This window comes from Thunnus albacares, chromosome 23 (assembly GCF_914725855.1).
Source record: "Thunnus albacares chromosome 23, fThuAlb1.1, whole genome shotgun sequence".
In the NCBI taxonomy this organism is placed as follows: domain Eukaryota; kingdom Metazoa; phylum Chordata; class Actinopteri; order Scombriformes; family Scombridae; genus Thunnus; species Thunnus albacares.
In genome coordinates, this window is record NC_058128.1 from 8,134,576 (window position 1) to 8,159,975 (window position 25,400).

General features: G+C 39.3%; 1 protein-coding gene across 3 annotated transcripts in view; it reads right to left on the reverse strand.

Moving 5' to 3' along the window:
* chrm2a (cholinergic receptor, muscarinic 2a) overlaps positions 1-11,705 on the reverse strand; it is a 75,654-nt gene extending 63,949 nt beyond the window's left edge. Inside the window, exons 1-2 of one of the 3 annotated variants that reach the window (XM_044344143.1) lie at positions 11,586-11,705; positions 6,070-6,167 (exon numbers count right to left, since the gene is read on the reverse strand). The gene's annotated coding sequence lies outside the window, so the exon portion shown is untranslated. Of the gene's footprint in view, positions 1-6,069; positions 6,168-9,803; positions 9,845-11,585 lie in introns of those variants that run through there. The other 2 variants (XM_044344142.1, XM_044344144.1) reach the window with 2 other exon arrangements.
* Between the last annotated feature and the right edge of the window lie 13,695 nt (positions 11,706-25,400).

Genomic DNA, 25,400 nt, shown 5'->3' on the forward strand with positions numbered 1-25,400 from the left:
TTACACTGCGCTGAGCCTAGAGGCACCAAAGGCTTTAGTTTCTATGATTTTTTTGCCAAAGTTAAAAAATCTGTGACTAACTTAATTGGAGATAATAATGAACTTCAATTAACTTTTTTAACTTCAAACATCCAACACATGAGCGTTAGCTTTTAGCATAAAAGTGGTTTCATTACACAAAAAGCAAGAAGCTGAGCCACTTGGCACTCCTGTCCTGTCCTCTATGCTAACAGCTTCCAATTATCTGGTGACTGGGGAATGAGACCTCTCTGATTCAGCCATGTTGTGCAGTATTGATTGGACTGGAAAACTGTGTAAAATTGGAGAGGAGTGGGATGACCCTGTCTCTTGTACTCCTTTCCCGTTTGACAAACAAACTAGAGACAGCTGTGGAGATGCACCTGCATAGCAATGCTCTCTGTTTGAGCTTTCAGATTGTCCACTTGAAAAGTGTGGTTTAAAAACACAGTGAGATGGTGGTTTAGTCTCTTCCATGTGATTTATTTCTGAGTGAAACAGAATACCCAGACAGGGTATAATTTTGAGGGGAATTTCATCAAATCCTTCAGGGATTTGATTTGGTCGCTCAAAAGCGGGCACGACTTTACAAACATGATGTTGATTTGAAGCTGTAATGTAGGGAACTGTTAGCTTCCACCTGTATCTCCTGAACCTGGGTTGTTAGATTACAAGGAAAAGGAAGAGGGAGAAGTTAATAAATTAGCCCACAACTATGCTCTTTTGGGAATGTATACACAGGTTTTGCCACACTATGACCTGTGCAGTTTTATATAATGGGAGTCTGTTTGTCTCTGACTGACTGAATGAGTGATGAAGTTTCCCCATTGGCCGTTGCTCTTTCAAAATGAATCGGCGCAGACAGTTTTCTATTATGTCATCAGGGGGGTGTTTAATAGCGCTTCCACTCATAGCCCTATTCACACGGGACTGGTATTACCTGGGGACCTCATGTGATTTAGAAATTATCTCCTCTACCCCCCACGTCTGTGTTTTGTGTGGCATGGGATAAGCAAAGTCTGTATTTTACTCAAATTTACTGACATTACTCCCCTGGATATGTGTGACAACATGACAGGCTGCAAACGTTTACAGTCTTGTCTCTAAATTATCTAAATACATTAAAAAAACTGTGATGGAAACAGAGGACAGAGCGACACAGAGCGCTTCCTGCTCTCAGCTCTGATGTTAAATGCAGGGAAGTTGGCTAAACTCCTGTTTAAACAGACATGTACCAGCGTCTCTGCCGTCTCCTCCACTACCGCCCAGCAGCTGGCAGGAGAGATGCTCTGCAGTGTGTTTGGCTTTCATAACTGAACTAAATTCCAGGATGCAAACTTTTTATTTCTTTTGACTTTTTCACATCACAAATGATGAACAACAGCATTGAGTCTTGCAGTAAAACATGAGACTCATGTAGGCTGTTTGTATCAGTTTAGTGTAAGTGTGCTTGCTTTAACTGCAGTAACTGGGCAGATATGAGCTTCTTGAATTTGTAATGTAACAAATTGGCCACAATTTTGCACACCCATACGCGGTCCAGCCATATACTAGGTTTTGACCTAGTCTGGTTTCATATTATCAGGCATATCTTTTCTCCACTATGACTGCTTTGTTTGTGAGAGGGCTGTCAGAAAGGGCCATCAGAGAGTGTGAACATAGGGGCGGGGGGAGAGAGGGGGGCTCACACACAGTGAAGCTATCCCACAGTCTGTTTGTGCTCCACTGACACAGTGTAGTCTCTGGACTCTGTCGGCAGTCCTGTTCCTGTCAAGTCAAATAACAGCATTTCAGACGGGCTCTTTGCTCTGACACGGCAAGTGAGCTCAACAGGAGGGTAGAGAGGTTCAAAAAGTGTTTGGGATCTCTCAGAAATGGACAGAACTTGACCATGTCCCTGCTGCAGAATGCAAAGAAGAAGCCCAACAAGTTCCACAACACACATACACATACGAGCTTGGATAACTTAGAAGTGCCCACTTTCCCTCTTTTTGGCATTTCTTCCAAATGTCAAATCATTCACCTGGAACAAGTTACACAGACCTTGAGGGATCTTATTTGAGAATGTCAAACCAAACCATGAATCTGTACAAAGCTTTGGATAAAGTACAATGTCCACTGACTTCTCATAGTAAAGCCTGAGGGAAGGAAATGAGACATCCAGGTCTCAGACGACTCGGTCACGCTGCACTTATCAAGTGTACATGTAATCTCGGGCTATGTTTTGACTCTTAAATAACCCGGTCATGTTTATCCTGTGGAAGTATCTCATGACTGTGTTTCCTGTGCAACTTGGAATAATACTGTATGTCTGCACACTCCAGTGATTTCCTCTGCCGTCCCCTAAGGCACTGCAAAAACAGGACACTTGTCTCTTTTCTGAGGGGAAAAAAAAGACAGATATCCACCAAATGCCATCAAACCAGACAGTGGTATTTACTACCAATATCTGGACTTTGTCTCACGTTTACTTTTAAAAATGACAGTGTAGACAGAGTCAATAAATTAAACTGGCTGACCACATAAAAGGAAACTACAGTTTACAATGTCTCGGGATATTAAAAGAAACACAGGATGAACCCGGTTTTACCTGAGGCTATAAACAGGTCTTTACTTGTAAAAGCATAGGAATAAACCTGAGAGCTGTCAATGAATCCAATAACAATAGCAGACAATGATTGTCACTGGACCTAATAATATCGGCTCAGGATGGGATGCACGACAGCCACCGGCCTTCCACCGGCTTTCTATTTCAGCTGGTCCTGCAGTGTCTCTTCAGGCATGGAATGAAGATTGTTTACCTTTTGATTTGATCCACAATATCTAGGGTCAGGACCCGTGTTTATCTGCTGAGTCTGTACACAGTATTGAGCTCCGTGTCAAGTCGTCCATCTGTGTGGCAGCTTTAATTGAGCTTTGATTTCACACATGATGTTTTTCTCGCTGGGAATGTGAAGAGGATAATTGTTTCATACAGTTCTGGACAATTCGTAGACTACCTGTACATATTTTTCTGTAATTGTCACTCGTGTGTAAAAAAGAAATCTGAACCTTAGAAAAACCTCTTCAGCTATTTCAGATTTTTTTTTTCCTGAATTACTGATAATCAGAACTGTGGCAAAGTAGAAAGTCAGAGTTCTTGTGATTTTAAATTGACTTCTTTTTATTGGGGTGGAATGTAATTTGTTAATCCTGTCAATGCCCCCGTGGAGAGAAATCTGTCATTGTGACATAAACGGAGGGTGAATCTGGCCTTTCATTTTTTTGTTGGTCACAGAGGAGCAAATGTCTCAAATTCTTATGAAAGCCTGGGGACACATTTTGCTAACAAAGAATAATGATTAAGATTATACATAAAGCAATGAAGCAAAGTTTCATCTTCTTTATGAGCGCCTCTGACCTGATAGATGAATGAGATTCAGAATACACAGAAACTTTTCAGGTACATTTGCAAAATGTGAGTCGATGATAATCAAGTGCAGCCTTGAACTGAGAGAATGTGTTTCTAAAAGGGATATTATACAACTGATTTTCTTTTGCAGCAAAGATTATATCTACGGTCTTCAGGTCGTGGAATGCAGATGTTAATGTTGAATGATGTGATCTACAATCTAATTCCAATTTGATATAAACAACCTCTACAACAAGGTTTCAAGTAAGCCTCTTTATATGGAAGATTACACAATAAAAATGACTTTATCACTGAAAAAGATCAAGGGTTTACAGCCTTGCTAGCGGCTCTGTGAAGGTGCTTTGAGCAAAATGATAACTTGCTGGTGTTTAGCAAGTATAATGCCATCTTAGTTTAGCATGCTAGCATGCAACATTTACTAAGTAGCACTAAACATGAAGTACGGCTGAGTTACCCAAGTATTTAAGCAAAGACGTGAAGGGAAAGTTATAACCGTTCATCTTAAGAGGGACATTAAGGTCTGTACTAAATTTAATGGCAATCCATCCTACACTTGTCGAGACATGTAACTAAAAACCAAGAAAGTCAACCTACTGGTGGAGGTAAAGTCAGTGGATCACCAATCTCATTATGATTCATCCTCTGGAGAACATGAATGTCTGTACAAAATTTCATGACAATCTATCTAATAGGTGTTGAGATATTTCAGTTTATACCACAGTGGTGAACTGAATGACCGTCATAAACTGCATCCAGGCACAACAACAGAATGACAATGATAAGAGGGCAGTGATTCATTACATGTCAAGTACATGGTGTCACCAATTGACAATCATTCCTTCTTTATCAGCTTCAGGCAGGTCTGTAATTAGGACAGCAATACCTTCAGGAGTACAGTTGGACTTTTTGCTAGCAGCTCGTTGATTTGCAATTAAAAGCGGATGGATTAAGGCTCAGCTACTTCTGATGCATCACGCATACTGTAGTGTAATCTGTTGTAAATCTACACAGCTCTCAATGGGTTATTCAAGGTCATGCATGTTAGGACATTTTCTGCTTTCTTTTTAAACATGTTCAGCTCTTCCTCGCGGTCCTGTATGTCTGTCTAAATGATTTTATCCGCTTTTGTGTTTGCAGTGGCTTTTTGCTTTCCGAACAAGCAAAACCTCCTTCCTGTCAAAAACCTCCAGAAAAAGAAAAAGGAAGTCTTGGACTCTGAAAGCTTGGCTTTCGTCCCCTGAAATAAAAAGCGCTCTTCCTGTTGGCTAATTGCTTGTTAGTGCTCCTGGCCCAAGAGAAGAAAAAGTCACACAGGGCTACTTCAAAAACACCCACACAAGCAGCATCTGCAGCGGCACAGTGTGATATTAAGGCGCCCTGTCATGTTGGTGCCGTACACAAGAACTTGTGACACTAGCCCAAACTGTCCCCCTGCTGCTCAAGTTGCAGCACAAAAATTAGAGAGCAAAAGTTTTCATCCTATGAATTCACATCACCAAACTGTGATGTGTGTGAAATGTTTGCTTTTCTTTGGATTCACATACACGTCTGTGTGTGAATGTGTACGCTAGAGGTTAGAGCTCAACTCTGCCGTTTTTTAGGTCTCGTGTCTTACAATCTCCCATCGTAAAGGAATTAGGCCTGCCGGCAATTATAATAACCCCTTCCTGCCAAGGTCCAATGAGAGCAGACAGGCACACTGAATGTTTTATGGAGCCAATGATAACGGCAGAGCCAGAGCTTGAAGTAGCGGGCTGAAATTATCTGGTATTGAGGCTTAGAGTAATTAAGAGCAGGGAACGGAGGCCGACATTATTGCTGGATGAGCGGCAAGACTGAAGAACACCTGAGGCTTTTTGGAAGCAGAGCACATTCAAAAGGATCTCCTGAGATTTTTCAGGTTGTACTACAATTTCTGCTGCCGCAACTGAACTGCTGTTCAGATTCTCACCATGACTGATGTGTTGATCTGTTGTATGCTGGCATGAAATGACAGACAAACAATGCTGGGGTGAAAGAAGTATCCTGCATTGTGAAGTTGCGCTACCAAGGACAATTTGCAACCAGACTGATTGAAAAGAAAATGTTTTATAACATGAATAATAAAGTGCATGAAGGAATAGAAGTGACTTTTTACATCCTGAGTTTGTGTTCTTTGCTAATCAGCTCCTCTAAAATGTGAACAACTCTTAATTTCCTTATTCTGATTGCAATTCAGTATCACCATGGTGCCCTGTTTTGATTAAGGCCACTTTGACATGTATGCTGCTGTGAGTCATGTCTCAATCTACAGTCTGCTGTTTAGTAAATAGTTAAGAGTATTCAGTTAATTCCTTTACAAGACCAATCTATAATTACTTCATGTGCAATAAAGCAATTATAGATTGGTCTAAACATGTATGGTAAATACAAGGTATGCAACTATCATGGCCCAACATACTGTAAATGTACATAAATGCACACAAAAATATGACAATACTGCATCTTGGAGCTAAAAAACAGACTGCAGTTTTAACTAAATGTGATCAGTTACATCCCAAATGGTACTAATTGTTTTCATACTTAAGTAACAGAGACTGACTGCCATGTATTAACACGTGTTAACAAGCTTAGTATTTAAAAAAAAATGTACTACATACCTACTCCAGAAATCTAATCTGTTTGTGTGAAGATGTTGTTTAAAACCAACTGAGGTGGAACATTTAGCAGCTACAGAGCTATATATTTCCCTCGGGAGCTGATGGAGACCAAACCAGAGCAAAAAAGAGAGTGAATATCAGGCTTTTGTTCATCAGTTGGACACAAACATGACTCCAAGTGAATGCTAATGTTGCTCCGCATTTGCCAGATGTGTAAATAAGCATCTGTTTGCCAACAAGTTTAACATATAGACTTAAAAGGTGATAATAGGTCATTGCCGTGTTTACAGCTTGTTTCCACTGCCCCCAAGTGGCAGCAAAATCAATTAACGCAGGTTTAAAATAACGTGAGTGTATTGAACCGTGAGCCCTGTAGGTGCTGAACCACGAGTGAGTGTATCATCACATTGCTACTACCGCCTTAGTTGGACTGAAAATATGTTCTTCCCACTCTGTGTTACTTGAGCTTTTGATCCTGAGAGTGTCAGTAAATCATAACTGAACACTGGAGCTGTAATGTCTGCAAACACCGGAATGAAACACATTTCTTTCATGTCTCATACATGTCAAAATCTTCAAACGTACGTTGTGCATATCAGCATTCAGGTTGATATGTGCTTCCACACAGACTACATACTTCAGGGAGCTGATTTCATAGAATGGATTTTATGAGCAATTACAGGGTCACTGAATCCATTTGTATGTTGATGAAATATGCTGACACAATGCTGTAAGTAGTGCTTAGTCCATTGATTCTGAGTCTTTTGTTACAAATGCAATTACACTGGTTTGTTTCGTCTAACTCTCTCTGTCTGCTAGATAATGACCTTAAGGAGGAATCTCCCTCCTCCCATCCTTTCCAATCAATGCCACTCCGTGTGGTGGTTTAGTGGCACTTCATATTGTAAAGCTCTGTAATCACTCAGCATCTGATAAGGAGCACAGCCACAGGGTACACCAGCCATTTGTCCCACTAGCTGAGGATACAGCATGAGCATGTGGAAATCTGCATGCAGATACAGTATACTACATAGACAGTTACGCTTTTAAAACCAAAGTCAAATATATCCATTTCCAGTCTTTTCATTGACACAGCCGTCATCCACACACACTAATACACTGCATGCTCGCTGTTATGTAAAACCCCTTCATAGAATCTCTTTTCATCACGTCCACAAAATTTCCACACATTAGCGGAGCCATTCTTCTGTTTTTTTTGCTAAATTAGACCTTTCTCCAGCACCCAGCCGACGTTGCATGGACTACACGGCTCATCCGCACAGAGCAAAAATAACATTTTAATTGCGTAAAAATAAAATAAATAAGTGTGTAATGATAGAAAAAGAAAGCGATTAGAGCAGGAGCTCAGTGCAAATAGAGGAGCCTACTGCGGTTGAAAGCGTGATAATTAGACATTCCTTTCTGTCTGTGCCAGCTACACAGATTCACTAATGTGCACTGTGCAGCCGCTCTACAACCAAGAAGCTTATGTCCATGGAATGAGACACCCCACTGGCTAAATTTAACTTTTTACAAAAGCAACCTCGCCTCTAACACTGTTTCCACTGCTGCCAACAACAGATTTAGCAATATGTGTGCAATGTGCATTCATGGCAGGTAGGAGCTTTGGCATGAGTCTCCTCCTTCAGTCTCTCTTTCCGTCTATGTGAGTGTGACCAAAAAGGAGTAATTTATCTTGTTTTGTGTGTGTGTGCATATATATTAAGTTATTATAAAGCACAGTTATGTTGTACATTCTCAAAAAGAAAGAAAACAGAAAACACTCAATGAGAATCATACCTGTCCATGTCTTGTTTAACCACAGGGGGCAATAAACATCACTCTGCATTAACCAACATGCCAATAGGCAATATTCATGCATAATGACTGGCTATTGGCCAAGCATGATGTAGGAATCAATGCATGTCATCATTTGCTATCATAATCAAGCACATTGACACATCTGGTGAAAATTATGCACACTCTATATAATATATGCATCTCTAATGTAATATCAATAGAGACGGGGAAGGACATTTAAAAAAGACGGAGCCGTCTGACCTTGGTAAACCCCAGCGGGCCGGCAGAAAATTAAATAACCCATCAAGTAACTGTTCAGTCATGGTGCATCCAAACCTCATCCATCAACATCATGATGCCAAACAGGATGAACAGTGGAAATGGACAGCAACAAGTCTGAGAAACTTCTGCGAGCTTTGAAAAAAGCGGTGACACAACACATCAGTAGGACGGGTGGATCATCAAATTGTAATAGAAAATGTAGTGATTTGGTGAAGAGCCTAATAGTATCCAGCGTTATTCGTTTAAAATCTTAAATATTTTCAGTGGAAGTTAAAAGTTGTTAAAGTGCGTTCACAACTGTGCCACAGTTCTTATAATACTAATAAAAGTAAGTGCGGGTATCAGTGCAGAGATATGTTTTGGCAGTTATAACATGATAATATTAAAAGAAATTGTATCAATTGTGCATAATAATCACATTTTACAATAAAAATATAATTATAATGTTTGCATGTAGATACTTGCCAAATGGTCTACTGACCATTATTTATATAGTTGCTGGCTATTTGAAGGTAATATTTAATAGTTCTGCTATTGCTATAACTATTGCTGTGAGGTTTAAGAGGTTTTGTGATTTATGTAACCTAAAAGGTTTTTGTTTTTTTTCTCGCCTTGCAAAATGTGTTTTCAATGGAAACATAATAAGCTGTCAAATATCTAGATCTTTATCTGCAGGTAAACAAATAGCCCCTCTGTAATGCCTTTGTTCAAGTCTTCTAGCAGATGACATTCAGTCATGATAAAAATTCACAAAAACAATTTCAGAACAGCACAGAAATATTATATATTCTTTCTTTCTTGTTATTTCTCAGTTGTCAAGTACAGACGCTGTAATTGGTTTCATGTGGTTACCTTTTGATACCAAGTTTTGATCAAAAATTTTCGCCAGATGGATGAACACCACTCTGCTAAAAAATCTGGACTTGTAAGTATTCACTTGTTCCTCCTGCAGTGCTATTTCAAACACAACAATGTCAGGATGAAGTGATGGAAACTCTATAATGGATTCCAAACTGTAGCAAAATGCAAATCCTCTCTTCTTTTTGGCAAGACACCAAATGAAATTCCTAATTGGAGATCTGCACAAAATGTGCAAGAACAAAAACCGAGCATCGACCTACACACACGGGAGCAGACCACGACAATAACCGATACTAAGGCGACATCTGTCCCTTTTGTTTACCTGCCATCTCTTCAAACAAAACCAATTACAGCCTGCGACTTAATCAACGTCAAGCCACAGCACTCATTCACACACTGCATGAGACAATGTCAAATGACTATAAGTCCCTGCACAGAGGTTAGTGCTACAGGTGAACTGTATCTGCAGCATTATTCTACTACTCTGCTCCAAATTTCCACTTAGCAGTACTAGTCCAGCATCTAGTTATCACAAACCAAATTCACTCTGTCTTATCTTTAAAGTCCTCAAATTCTTCTCTTTGTTTTAGAGCAAAAATAACCGTAATAACCTTTTTTCAGTTGTAGAAGCTGCTCCCGTGCCTCGGAGAAACGCGAGTAATCTGATTTCCCTCTCAGGTGACAAGTGATGAAACACTTTTTCAGCAGTTTTACCATCTCGAAGCTTATGCGGACTCTCACTCTCGTATTAATGTCAGAGTGAAGTTGAATGATCAAAAACTAGAACATACCTCCATCCGTCCTAAGTAGACCTCGTCCCACTGCACTGATTTATCCAGCCAAATGACAAGAAGAGTATCTGCGTTACTTGGCTTCCCTGCTCATTCATACGCACAGGAAGCGACTCAACTGTCTCTGAAGGGGAGAATAAGCAGCCATAATGCAATAAATCACAGCTTTACCTTTGATTATCGAGCACCGAGTCTTCCAGTGGATTTATAGGCAACGTGCTCATTGCACGTCACACAAAGCATGATTTGGTTTTGCTCTGCGTGTGAGATTCACTCTGTGCGTAAGACATTTCAGCTTTAAGACCCACAATCACACAATCCGACACAAACCTGCCCTCTCAAGTCTGTTCTCTTTCTTGCACTGCGCTTTTACGCACATAAGACTTGTGGCTACGAAGCCAAATCGCCTCTCATTCTTTGAGAGATTAGTAGATCTCAGCGCATATGTAATTTCATCACTTTATATTGCATTGTTTCTTTTAGCGACTTGAAAACACAGGGATCACGTTGGTGCCATATAAACATGCATTTCAGCATTATTTTTGTGACGATCAAGCACACTGAAATCAAGAATGGCTGATCGAATTGAGGAGACAAGAGAGTAAAGTGCTCCTGGGCAAACAGACTCGCACTAATCTGCATCTCTGCTACGTGTGCACGATTAGACAACAGGGGTTTAAGTGGAAAGGAAATGTCTAAAGAGAAAATTTGATTATGTAGCGATTTGTTTGGTTGTACTTATGATATAGACGTAGAGAAATCAAAACCAGCTGCCATATGACGCTTTTATCCAAAGCGCAGAAGAGTGCCAACGGCACACGAGCTACGGTTGATCCGTTTGTCAGTGATTTTGAAAAATAATCACAAATAAACCACAGTCGCTTAAAGGGGAAAAAAACAGAGAAAATCCTGAGAAGGAAAGGTTGTTTATTGCAGCGGATATTTGATGAGACAGCGCGCAATATGCGGAGTGGTTGGATGTATTCGGTTGATAAAAAAAATAAAGCTGGTGATGTCATTAAACGATACTACGTGATTATTTGATGAGACTATTTCAGATTTGGAGTTTCATACTGTTATTTGAAATAAACGTACAGAACCACTCGTTAAGTTCTGCTCTGTTCGCTCAGTCTACGATGCGCCATTTGGCACAGGTAGCTGTGGACCAAGCGTAAAACATTTCGTTCTCCTTCTGCTCATCATGCAAATCTCCCACAGCGGTAGATATTGGCTGGCCCGTTTGTGTGTGTGATATTTCAGCAGCGTACATGAGATCAAATCTTTTATACCAACCAACCTTTTTCTGCTGAGTTAAATCTCCCTGAAGATAAAGTTAGACACTTTTTCTCTCACTGGTTGACGAAAAACTACTTATAAATGTTTGAAATTCTAAAGAAACCTCACTCAGAATAGTGCAGTCATAACTGATTTTTCCATATGTTTGCTTTTTACGCGCTGCAGGATTATGATTACAGGTCTCGACGTGGTTGTGCGAGCAACTCCGTGGATATAGAGAAGACAGTCCCGCATCTTAGAGGTCTCAGGTTCGATCCCTGACAACAACCAGTATCTCCTCTCGAAGTCCTCTTACGCAAGACAGCTTAATGAACCCTGCTGCCCGTTTTCTCAGTCACTGTGTGGACAAGTGCTCTTTCTTTTGATAAGAGAGCATCAGGTAAACCTGCTGAGAAATGTCGACTCCTTTGGTTTATCAAAGAAAGCACAGCCTGCAGTTTATAAAGCAAAAAAAAAAAAAAAAATAGTATTCAGGTATCAGCTTACCTGCTTTCATGCTGTCATGCTGGTGGCGTCTTTTGGTCCGCTTCATCGCACCGTGGCTGCATGTCTGAGGACATGCTTCTGGAGACAGGCATTGGAGACGAAAAGCGCCTCGGCTGCACAGGAGAAAGTGGGGAGGTGTGGGGGGGGGAGTGTGTGTGTGTGTGTGTGTGTGTGTGTGTGTGTGTGTGTAAGAGAGGAAGAGGAAGAGAGAGAGAGGAGCTATAAGAAGTAGGCTGGCATTTCCTTTGACAATAATGACAGTCGTTATTTGCCTTTTTAGATTCGGGAAAACCAGCCTGAGCGTTTACAAGTGCAGCAACACTTGATTTAAAATACAAAACCGCCCAAAGTCTGAAATTCCTTTATTCGTCAATACACCAATTAAACCTCACGAAGCAGAACCAGACATATAATTTATTTCCAAAGGAAACCATCGCTTATTAGGAGAGGTCTCAAGGCACTGCATTTTTTTCATATTTATTTCGATGTGTATGCTACTCAACACCGATTTTATTTCATTTTTTTAACTTGCTGGAAGAAGAACAATATTTTGCATGTGGATTCGGACGAGTCGGGGTGATCATACAGCTTCCATTCAGAAAAAAATGCAGGAATCACCGGAGCTTTACGCACACTTTCTGGTTTCAGCACCGAGGAGAGCGCACATTTTAAGAGGGGGCGAGGGGGGAGCTTAGGGGACGCACAACGTACGCCCGTTGTTTGAGCATTTTACCTCCTGCAAGATCGGATTTAATGGCCAACATATCAGTGTGCATTTTAAAGAAAACATCACTCTCAGTGTAGCGCGATCCTCTCCTGTTATCCAAAAGTACACTGCAAAAACAACAAAATGTCATTTCCTGTAAGATTCACTCTCAAAATCCGGAAAAAAAAGTCAGAATAAATCACCGAGCAGTTACACATAATTCAATACATTCTAAACAAAAACGCTTAAAAGTAGACAACAGACGATCTTTGCGTATCTTCTTACATTATCTATGCTTTGTTACTATTGTACGTGTCTCCACAGGGAGCCTGTTGAACATCTGAACACATGGCCAAGACCTGCTCTTCGTCACGTTGTGTACATTGTATGGCCCGAACACGCTCTCCCTCTCCTCTCTCTGAAGACAGCTCCTAAAGCCGAATGAGTCGTTTTATCATAACTGACTGGCCCTTATTGAGATTTACCCGCTTAACACTTGTTTGAAAGGAGAATTCCTGTCTGATTTATTACAACATTGCATTTGAAAATCGGGCTGCTGGTATTAAAGGCTTAGTGGGATTTGACATTATTTAGTATTCCTTTTTTTTTTTTTTTTTTTTTTTTTTTGAAAACCTGCCACACAGCCAAGATTGTTAGGGGAAATAAATAGAAGATGGGAATGTTTTACTGACATCTACTGGGGGAAGTAGTCTCAAAAGTCTCTCTCTCTCTCTCTGTATGTGTGTGTGTATGTGTGTATGTGTGTGTGTGTGTGTGTGTGTGTGTGTGTGAGAGAGAGAGAGAGAGAGAGAGAGAGAGAGAGTGCCTCTTAACAGGTCAGCTGTCTGGAGGCAAAGTTGAAGCCAGTTTCATACGCCTAAAACAATCAGCCCTCTTCCTCCAGGTCTACTCAGCATACTGATGGACAGGTAACACCAACTTTATTTTAATGAATATGCTCATTTGCTCCCATAAGAAGGGGAAAAAAAAATCATTGCAGTTTCTCTTTCCTCAACTTCAAAATGCTATCACTCCAGATTTCATCACCGTTAGACTTTTATGTCTTTTCAAAATTCGTGAAGAAACCATTAAGCACAGTTTGAATGGTGCCACCCTGAACCTTGGCTGTCAATTAAAATGTATCAAGTGGCAGTGTTTTGGGTTTAGGGGACACATAAATACTCTACTTGAATTATTTAACAATGTGGCTCATGAAGGAACTGAAAAGTATAAATTGGAGTGCTGAAATGCAGAGAGGCTGCATATGAGAAAGAAAATAAGATACAGAAGAGTGACGGATGTTAGTTTTACATATCTAAACTTTGAGAGAATACATCAACGGCTCATGTAAATGCTCCAGGTAGGGCGATATGTTATTAGCACCAAAATAAGACTTGTCTGTTCTCATTACTAAATCCGTTCTGATGGCCAACGCCAACAAAGATGTTGGGTGACAGTCAAAACACCCACCGCATGCTATAGTTATTCCTATTCACAATACATCTGAAATACATGACTCACTGTATATGCTGCTCATTACTCATATGAATGTGTGTGTGTGTGTGTGTTCGCACTATAAACAGGCACCTAAATGGCCATGGGCGGATCATGTGTTGCATATGCACCTGTGTCATGCTGATGAACAGGAGAGCCTCAAAGACAGGCTTGAGTGCACCGCAATTAGTTGTGGAAAATACCAGTTTTTAATGGACTCACTGTTACTAAAGTAAGAGAGACACGGTGAACAAAGCGTCGTCTAATGCACCATCCTGTAAATGGCAAATACATCAAAGTGCATATATAAAATCGAGCGTTAATGCAGGTATCTGTCCTTTTAAAGCAGCAAAAAGCTGTCGAGGCTGTGGTCTGTTCCTGTTTCACCTGTCACCAGCTGTAATGTTTTATGTTTTTAGTTGCTGTCCTCATCTCAGGATACTTGTCTTATCTGTCAGTGTATATGAGTTAATCTCTCATCATCCAGGATCCTGAGCCTCTATAGACCTGCTTGTTAAAGTATTTGTATATCCTTTTGCTGTCTGGAGTCTGGTATCTAATGTACATGTGGCTCCAATCCAGGCAATTACACAAGCTTCACATGGCAAAAGCAAGTACATGTCAAACACAGAGGCAGATTTAAGTGCTTTATATATTTCCTTGAAATGCTTTAGAACAACTTTTAAAAACACAGTGAATTTGGATTATTCATTTTTATTAGATACATTTAAACTTTTTAAATATGTTATATATTTCCTCAGATACAGGTGTGTTGCTTGATTTTTTTTTTTTTTTTTTTTTTTTTTTTTGTTCTTTCATTTAAAAATCTCAAACGATCCTGCCAACAAGACAAATGCTTTCTGATCTAGAAAATGAACAAAAATATCACTCTTGTAATGTTTATGATGAGGATAATATATTAAATTTTGGTTTGTCCTCATGTTTCAGCATTTTGGTTGACCAGCATTTTATTTTGTTTTTTTTATGTGTCCAAAAATGATCAAATTTGGCAGCTTAAGAAGTGTTTGTATCTAATACTGTTGTACTATTATACAAAATACAGTTCTGATTTTGAAGAAGAGAATCTGACACTTGTCCAGCATTATTCTATTTAATAGGGAAAATGGTAAAATATCAAGCAATTACTCAATCTTAAAATGTTATTTATATGTTATGTTATTTATATGTATAATGTTTATTTTTTCCTTTTTTTTGTGTTGGGTGAGTGGGCTTAGTTATGTATATAGCATAAAAATTGACAAAATGATAAACAAAGAATGCAGTTTTGGTGCAGTTACTATGCAGTAATAATAAACCCAAAATAAGAAATAAAAGTGTAACAATAAAAGTGATGAGCAAGGTTGGTCCTCACTAAGTTACAGTTAAAATCCTGATTAACATCAATGTATTACCATTCTGTCTTTATGTACTTTAAGTGCTCTTCAACCTGCTGGAGTTTACAGACAGCTTATTGATCACTGGGCTGTCGATCAATGTGAACAGCTGCCGAGAGCCTTTAAGTCGCTGTTAAAAAAAAAAAAAAATCTGAAGTGCCACTTTTATTAAACAGAAGGGTGAAATGATCCCTTTAAAGCAACTCTCTGCGGATGCCTTTGTTAAGTCCTCCGCAACTCTCCAAGCTGGAGAGGATTGAACAGATGAAGGAAGGTTGATCCTTTGATCACTTCATAAAAAATAAGAAATAAGTAGGTGAAGGTGGCATTAAGGAGTTAGACAAATTTCATGGTGTTGTATTTGAATTGAAAAGAGTATAAAAAGTAATCGGATCCAAATTTAAAAAGTCTTGTTTAAACTTTAAATGTATTGTTGTGACAGTGAGTAAATTAACTTTCAAAGTATTTTAAATTTGACTTCAGAGACATTCAGCTTGGTTGTGATATTTCCAACTGATCGACTAAAGTACTCCAGAGCTGCCATGCCATTTGACTGTAAGGGATCAAATTTATTGCAGAAAGTAACATGTCAGTTACTCTTCATTATCCCATCACATCAAGACACAGAACGAGTGAACCGTTCTGTTATGTGCTGTGTGGTGACTGCATGACCCAAAATCTATAGGATCTGTCGTGATATGAAGTAAATGAGCCGAAGTATAGGACAAGTTTGTCTTTATCAGGTTTGGCAAGACACTGACAAGCTGGGCCTGCAACCCTCTCAGGGCCACTAGAACAAAAGAAAGGAGGAGAAGCCAGCAGAAGAAATACAATACGCATAAATCAATAGAGAGGAGGGGGAAGGCGATTCACCTGCAATCCAGGGAATAGGCCAAACAACTGTCACAACAATTTGATGTGCAGGCTAATTAATCGCACACAAATCAGATTGAAAACATAATGTCTTCATTTTTTGTGTCATTAGTGTTAGTTTTCAGAAAGCAGATGTTGTTGCTGAGTCTCGGTCCTTTCCTCCCGTATGCTAATTTTCCTTGTACGCCTGTTTACAGTTTGTCACAGTAACGACTGAAGGGACTGTTCTGTATGCATCAGCGTTTTGAAGTATGTTTCACAAGAGTCTGGTGACCTGCCTGCTGCTCCCTACTATGTTTTGCTGAGCTATTAGTCTTTGTATTTGGCAGTGCCATTAGCATGGCAAATTCTCCGCTTCAGCATTATCCAGCCTGCTGATGGTCACACCCAGGAAACCCTGAGATATTTGCTTCTACATTCATCTGTCTTTTGTGTTTTTCTGTTTTTCACAGTGACATTTTACATTGTCTAACTTTTGACTACTTTAAAGCCTAAATAATGATATTTTAAAAATGAATCTATAAAACTTTTTAGCCTCATTTAGCTCATTGTTTGAGTTTTCTGGTCAAAAGAATCAATTTCGAGCCACATAAGGCAGCTGTTTTCAGAAAAAAAAACTCTGCCTAGCAACAAATGGCAAGGTTAGTAATTAGCATGTCAAGAAAATCAAACAGCAAGCAGCTAAAAAGTCAGATTTTTTCACCAGGAGATGGTGGAGACCAAAACAGAGCTAAAAAGAGATTCACTTACATTCATCAGTTGGAAAAAAGCATGACATGAACTGAAGTTTAATGTTGCTTTGTGTTCACTGAATGTAAATAGCAACTCTTTGCTAACACTCTAGCAAGAACAAGAACTTTATCACGCAATAATATGTTAGTCTGTGAGTTTTTCATCCCCCCAAAGTGACCAAAAATCCTGTAAAACCTCAAAAATAGGCAACTTTTTGCTAACATGTTATATCTTCACGTAATATATCTTAAAATTAAACGGATACCATATAAATGTTTTGTTTACAGTCTCTTTTCACTACCTCTGTGTGCACAAAAAATCAGTTATTATATGTACTTGAGCTCCACCTCGAGTCACATTATGTTTGATGTTGGTATACGGTTTAGCTTAGATTTGTGGCCATGCACACCACTCTCAGTACGAGAGGTACAGTAAAATATCATATCATTGGAAAGTAATGGGCAATAGAATCTGTGGATGTAGTGAAGAGAATAAGGCAGGTTTTATTTGTTAGTGGACATATTTTCTCTGTGATACCTCTCAACGAAGCTATAGCAACAGGTGAAAGCATAAGCATTCTGAATCAACAAGGCTGTGCACCTATTCATGGTTAGTGGAGTAGATATTAATCCGCAAATATTGATTGAGCTCTCTAGTATTTTAGGGTGGATTTCCACTTTAAGCTCACATTTTCCCTCCGTATAAAGACAGGGGATAAGAGAGTGAAGTGGCTTATCTATCATGCCTGGGGTTAATTGCCCTCAATCCAGGATCTCCTTTTGAATGTTTCCACGTCTCCAAATTAGTTCATTAGCAATTCTTTGCAATTCTTTTATAGTGTCTTAATTGAGGGTAATTAAGTGAAGTGATGGCATTAGTGGGTTGGTGGACAAAGCATCAAAACCTCTGCTAGGGGTGTAGCATACATGAATATGTCATTAATGGTGACACTCAAGAATAAACCCCACAACCTCTTTTTGTGCTAAAGCTTTAGATGAGCAATGTGTTCATTTGCCTGAAACGTTTTTTTGTTATTTAGATAAGTGGGATAATTGGAATAGAGATGAATGCTGCACCAGAGTGCAGATGTGCAATAGAGCTTTGTCAAAAACGTGTGGACCAGCAAAATTTTGCCCTCTGTGTCAGGCCTAAGGGACCCAGACCTCCCACAAGCGAATTGTCTCAATTCGCCAAGGAGTTCTGCATCCATCTGCGGTCAGTGGTGGAGAGCAACTAAGTACATTTACTCAAGTATTGTACTTAAGTACAATTTTGAGGCACTTGGACTTTACCTGAGTATTTCCATTTGATGCTACTTTATACTTTTCAGATGAAGATTTGACAAAAAAATAACATACTAATAAGCTTATAAATCACACTGCATTATTAAAGGTTAAACCAGTGGTTCCAAAAGTTTTTGGCTTGTGGTCCTTTATGAAGAATCAATGTGTATTTGTGTCTCTTTGTCATGTTTCAGATGTCTCTGACTTGTTTGCAATTCCACCAAAGAGACATTCCCCCTCACATAACTATTATAATAACTGTTCGAAGCCAAAAGTTTTTAAAAAATGCAGAGACCAAAGAAAAGAAAACAGTAACTAATCCAAATTGATGTAGCTGAACTTTGGTTTTTCTTCTTTCCTTCATCTATCATCTCACCACCCCTCACATTTATCTGGTGACCTTCACTGGTTCAAACTAGCTCCACATCTCATCAGTATTCATAATGTACTTTGTTTAATATATGTTAAATATTGCAGCTCGATTTTCTGCAAAACCAGTACTATACTTGAAGCATTAAAGTAATTAAGTAATTAAGTACATTTTGCTGCTAATACTTATGTACTTTTACTTGAGTAGGATTTTGAATGCAGGACTTTTACTTGTAATGGGGTATTTTTACACTGTGGTATTGCTACTTTTACTTAAGTATAAGATCTGAATACTTCTTCCACCACTGTCTGTGGTAAAAAAAAAATTTAAAAAAGGGTTGATTCACACAAATGTTGTTTATTACCTTTACTGGTATCTAGCCATTTTGGTTAACACATAAACAAAACAAAGGGCTCTATGTCTTTATATTAAAGGTGTGGTATCATGCACATTTCCAGGTCTATATTTATATTCTGGGGCTTTACTGGAATATCTTTGCATGGTTTACAGTTCAGAAAACTCCTTATTCATCTTATACTGGCCCTTTATGCAGCCCATCAGTTCAGCCACTGTCTGAAACAGGCCATTTTAGTACTTGTCTCTTTAAATCCGACAGCCCACTCTGAGTCCATGTTGTTCTGATTGGTTAGCTTTGGGAAGCTGCCCCTCGGCAGACTTCCAGCAGCTCCGGAGGCTACATAAACTAATAGTAGTAGCAGGATTTCACTTCTTTTTCTTGTTCTTTACTTGAAATGGAAACTTCTCAAATACATCAGTATGCTTGAGCCTGAATCTGATCCGAAATACCAGCAAAAGTCATGCACTGAGGAGGGCAGAGCCTGAGATGTTAGTGTGTGTAGTGGACTGTTGCTAGTGATTTTACTGAAAAATAAAATATAAGAATACAACTTGTGAGTGCTTACCTTATACGTGTAGGTATGTGGATTATCTATAGTTACAGGCTATTCTGGGAAGAGGCATTGTTATTTGTTTTTTCACAAATTGGTTGAATCCTCCCTGTTACTGCTGAAATTAGAACCAAAACATGCATTCAAATACTATATCCACATGCGCACATTGTCAATGCAAAGAAAGAATAACTTCCACTATATCATTAACACTGTTTTGGCTGATTGGAAACTAGAGTTTTCTTAAAGAAAAACAACCAAAAGCACAGGCATTAATCATCAAAGTATGCATTACTATAACCTTTAAGCTCCTAACGCCCCACCATACCAATGGATGTGGTCATTCATCCTTCTCCTGGATGTCGTCCAACCCTCACCTTGTTATTTTCAATAAAGGGAAAAAGCTAACAATACTTGTCTTAGCCACACAGGCTGTTATTTTGGCTTTGCTCCGGGTCTGCCCTGTTGAAGATACTCAAGTCCTTTTTAAATGGTGCTTCCACCTGTGACTGCTCCGAGGGGAAAATGACGGGAATCAGGTTTTGTGTTTGTGCAGAGGTTAATGTAGCCTCTAAATAACTCACCTACAGCAAAAGCTCTGTGCCGCAGTGACTCACAGAGACAGTTGTTTTGATATAAAAATGCACCGTAAGAGACAACTTGGCCTTCTGCTACTGTGAGCTGAGAGACAAATACGATTACATGTTTAAAATCTGTCTGACTCTGGCAGGTGGTGTGCCTTTGCATGCAGACGAGGGGATATTTAAAAGTTAAATCGCTTTGTGTTTCCTCTGAGTTTTATTCTACCCCTATCCTCTTCTGTCTTTAACTTTTAAATTGTCCTCTACTCTGATAAGGCTGTTCTATTTCCTACGGAGACAACTGAAAATTACAACAACTACCCCCAAGAAGTGTAATTTGAAGAAAAAAGCGGGGCCCACTAGGAGCTGGGTATGAGATGTACTCATGGTGACAAGAACATTGTCTAATTATCAGTTAGAGATGATTAGAGCAAAAGCAAACTCTCTGTGACAGTTCTGTAAAGCCATTTGAATGCAAAATTACTCGAAAACTTTACGCACAGAGTTTGTGTCCATGCAAAATGTGTGCAAGTAGCAGCTGGGAAAAAAAGTTTCTGTCAGTTCTGTCATAATGGAATAAAGATCTTGAGGACTTTTTTGAAAGAAAAAAAAACAAAAATGGATGTATTTCTGTCTGAGCAGTTGGGATAAACACTTGTATTTGCTCTTGGTGTGTCATTAAGTTACAAAGCCAAACTCAGAGTGATTTCATGGGAAATGACAGACAGATAGCGTGAGTCATAAAAATGCATTTTTATGGGATTTTTTTTGTCTTGGTTTGCTTCTACACACTGCAGTCTCATATTGTGTGGACCACAACAAGCTGGAAATTGGAACTGCACAGAATATTGTCAAATAGCCGGTGTATCTAGCTCCGCTCAGAAAACCACATTTCACTTGGCACAAATCTTCTCATTCTTGTAATCAAATCTGACCCGCGTAGAGCTCCATCAGCTGAGGTAAGAGCACAAAATGAAGAGAGTGAGAAAGGTTAGAGGAGGATGAGAAGACGGTTTACTTTATTGGTGCAAATTATCAAGGACTCTGGAGTAAACTGGTGTTAGATCAAAGATTCTCAGTCAAGCGTGGCTCTCTTTGTCTCTAAATAAAAAGAAATTGAAATTGATTATGCCAAGTGAAGCAAGACAGTGCAAAGAATATTGGAAATTATTGCTGGTAAATGTAGGAAAAACTCAGTTGAAAAGGAGGGATGTCTTGCTGAGATGACCTCACATCCAAATAATACAGATGCAGCATTCAAAGACCTGGTCTGACATGTGTTATCTACAGTGCTAAAATGGTTAGTGGACTATCCAGTAGTCCAGAGGTTCCATATCTTTTTTACTTGTGATCTTTTGAAATGAAGTGATATCTGTATGGTCTTAAGGCAGATATGAATTGAAAGCCAAAGAGAGATTTGTTTGTTTTATTGTTTTATCAGGTGAAGTTAAAAGTGTCAATATTTCACAAGACAAAAGGGAAAATTGGAGAAAAGTAAAAAATAAACTTGATAAACACATTCACCTTTTCTTCTTTTCTTTCTTATCCTTTTATTCACCTTGTGATCCCTCAGATTTATCTTGGGAGATCTTGTTCCCCATGCCGGGAAGCATTGAACTGACAGAAAATTTATCACCAACATCTTTGATAACTTAATAGTTGTTTCAGTAATTTATCAAGCAAAAATGCAAAACTTTCAATGTTCCCAGCTTATCAGATTTAGACATATGCTGCTTTTCTCTAGTAAATTGAGTCTATTTGGACTTTTTGGATATAGTTGGTGGGTTTACTGTGGCTTTCAGCCCTGTAAATGGACACATATCTACCTTACTGCCAGATGAGAACAGTGATATTGGACGATTCTGATAAACCCAGGAAGTCTTGCTTTTTACAATAGCTGTGCATGGCAACATTATGGCTTAGATAAGGAACCTAAAACACGTGATCGCGGTTAGGGAAAGATCATGGTTGTGGTTAATAAAAAGAATGGTTCAATATGGATGTAATTACCAGGGATATTGAGCTGCACAAACCCATTCTTGCACTTGTGCATTACTAGTGCATGCATGATCAAAACTCAAATTTGATCCTTTTCAGTTCACTTTCAAGTACAATTTGGCAAAGGCTCATTTTCTACAAAATATTACCTAAGCCTCTTTCCATTTACAGGGAAGTTAGGAATTACTTTACATTCAAGGCATGTTCGGCTGCAGCCTTGTTTTGCAAGATGTACACAGGCTAATTTTAGGAGGTATACGGTAAATCCCCCTGCCCAGAGCGGGATATATTGTACTGCGTATACACACCACTGCTCCTCCGGCCCGGGCAAATGCCCATAGACGAAATAATTCACCAAATAATTGAAAAAATAATTTACAGTGTAACCAATGCTGAAAATATCTGCAACCACATGGCTAGCAATCTAAAAACTGAAATAACTACCTTTCACTCTAGTAATTGTAGCAGTGGCTGAACCTTTTTCAGGTGGTGCTGGAAAAAAACAATGCATTAATCTGCGCAAATGTGTATCCTCATTATGTTTTGCTTCCAGTGTCAAGAACACTGTGGGTTTTATGGCCAGGGTGAAGTTTAGCAATATGGACAGTGGCATTGTAATTGAAAAATGGCTGCTGTGAAGTGCTGGTGCTTGGCATTGCGTTTAAATCACTTGCTGTGATGAGGGTAATAAGAAACCAACAGAGGAAGAATGAGAGATGAGAACACCTTTTATTTTACACTAATTACACTGTAAATTTGAGTGGTAAAATGAAGTATCACTGACCAAATCAAAAGGGAAATTATGTAGCACAATTAATTAGCAATCAGGGAGATGGTCAAGCTTTCTATTTTATATTTATGGGTAGATTTTAATACTATTGGATTTACCACCAGAAGGGTTTAATAGTCCATTGGGTCAGCAGGCCAATATTCTCTTCTGCATCACTAACTCGATTACTAAGTGGGTTTATACAGTAGAATTAGTAATGAAGAGAACCTCACAGGATATATATATATATTCAATACTGTATATCTCTTACAGTGAGAGGACTAATTTGAGTAACTAACATGTTACGGCATGTATTGCTCTAAACGGCGACTACTAATCTTTAATGTTCCCCAGAATGTAGGGGAATTAAGAGGTTGAAAGTTTAACTCACACGGATGACTTCTGATTTCTCACTAGGCCACAGAAACCTGATCTTACGTGTTATGCCTATGAATAGATTTGAAAAAAAAAAAAGGGTACTGCCCATGATTACAATCTCCCTGAGATACGGAAGGTGCACTGTAGGAGTCCATCAATGCTCTCTCACAGCTCATCAGAAGTCCCTGGGAGAGGGGAAAAAAAGGAGAGGCAGAAGTGTGGAGTGCTGACTGGCAAACAGCCAAATACTGACTGTGGCTAGGAAAAAAAAACAACAACTTTTTGGCAGACAAGATGGATGTAGCAGTTGGATGACACTGTCAATGTCTGAAAGCTGGTAAAAGTGCTGTACATATTAAAGAGTAATGATGTTGAAATGTTAATTGGTAAGTGAGAAAGACAAAAACGCTTTATTAATTTCCCACTGGGAGTTTAGAGGTTTAGGGGTTTATTGGGTTTTATTAGGGTTTAAAAATATTTTAAATTACATTGATTATTTTCAAATGTTAAAATATTTTTTGAAGCCTTTGTGAAAATCATAAGAAACCCCCTTTATTGCTCTCTTCTGGCTCGATCCAGACGCTTCAAACTCCACTTATCGCAATATACATAAGCAAAAGTAAATCACATCTTCGTAAACAAACCTCTTTAGCAGTTTAAAATGTGACGCTTTAGGCATCTGTTTTGTTAGACCAAAATTATGCATGCAGCTGTTTTTCCTAGTGGATTGGGGGAGAGGATTGGTGGAAACCTACAGCCCTGATGGGTTTTCTGTGGCAAAAAGAGTGGAGGGATGTTTTTTTTATGAGTGAACTCTGTGTGTCCTATGTGTTCCCAGGATGTTATTAACTCAAACACTTCTAACATTTATCACTCTATAAATTTGGAAGGTAGAATACCAAGATGTAACCAAGTATCCACAGTGGATCTGGTGTAAGTAATCACACTTTGACAATGCACAATGTCACTTAAATTAGAAACTGCTAATGGAAAACATACCTGTCATCTTCACAGGGAGTTGTTGTTGATTTTGGAGAGGTCTATGTGGGTTTGTCTCAGACAGTTAAAGTGAGGATAATATCATGAAATGTGCAGAATTTGCAGTTTGATGTGTCGATGTGTGGCTTGCACACGCAGGCAGAAGGTTGCAAACGTGGTGAACCTTGACAATGAAGCTACAATTCCCTGCTGGATTGGCGATGACACTTCCCCTCCTGTGGCTCTCCAACCAGCGTGGCACATGGTGTTATGAAATGTGACACCCAGAGGATCAAGTGAAGGAACCTCCACGCCACACACTGGGTTTGGTTTTATTTTTGTTTTCTCTATATTTGAAAATGCATGCTTTTTTTATTCTTGATTAGGAGACCAGTCATGTGTGCACAAACCACACCCATGGGAGATGTGGGAACGGAGATCACCCTTCCTGCCCAGCTGCCAGCTGGGCTCAGTTATTGAAATTATCTCATTGGTGTGTTGCTTGATGTCCTTCTTTATAAAGGCAGCCCAGAACAACAGGTGAAAGAAAAACAAAACAAAAAAACAAGTGTCAACATGAAGTAGAGAGGAGCAATGGACCATCACTGAGGGAGCTGGCCTAGATCAAGAGCACCACATGTGCAAAGGAAATAAGCCCTGGTGGTTGAGGGTTGTAGCCTGGCCCAGCATGTTTTTTTTAAGTAATTTGACTTTTAATGGAAGTATTACTTTCTTTTAGCAAAAACTGAAAGGAATTAACCTGTGGATGAATAGACTGGGAATGTGCAACAGACTATTTATCTCTGATGAACAGACATTGTAGGAGGAAGACCAAGTAAGGAAGTCCAACTGCTTCAAGTCAGGAGGTGGCGAACCTGGCTGGAGCAGTCAGCAGCTGTAGAGAAAAGACACCATGCACTACCAGAAGCTTGAGTGGAGGTGCTTCCACCATAACCCTAATACTAACCCTAACCCCTTACCCCTAACCCTATTTCAAGGCCTGTCGAGGTTCGTGGAAATTATTTTCAGAAATACAGACCATGACTGGACAAAAATGCACTTTGGACCTGTTCTTTTGATTAACCCACCCCTCTGTGTCTAGAGCCAGTCCAATCCAGCCTGCGGTGTCCCTGGGCCCTTGAGCACAAGCCTGAACTTCAACCCTCATTCTCTGTCGATAATTGTGTCCCCAAAAGAAAATAAACTGTTGTTCAGACCTGCCTTCAGAGTTGGTGAAGTGGTTTCTAACCTGGTCACTATTAGCACTCCTTTTTTTTACACTGCACAGCAGCTATTTTTTGTAACAATGGCAGGTCACCAAAATACCAAACAGGTGCAGGTGAGAAAAAAA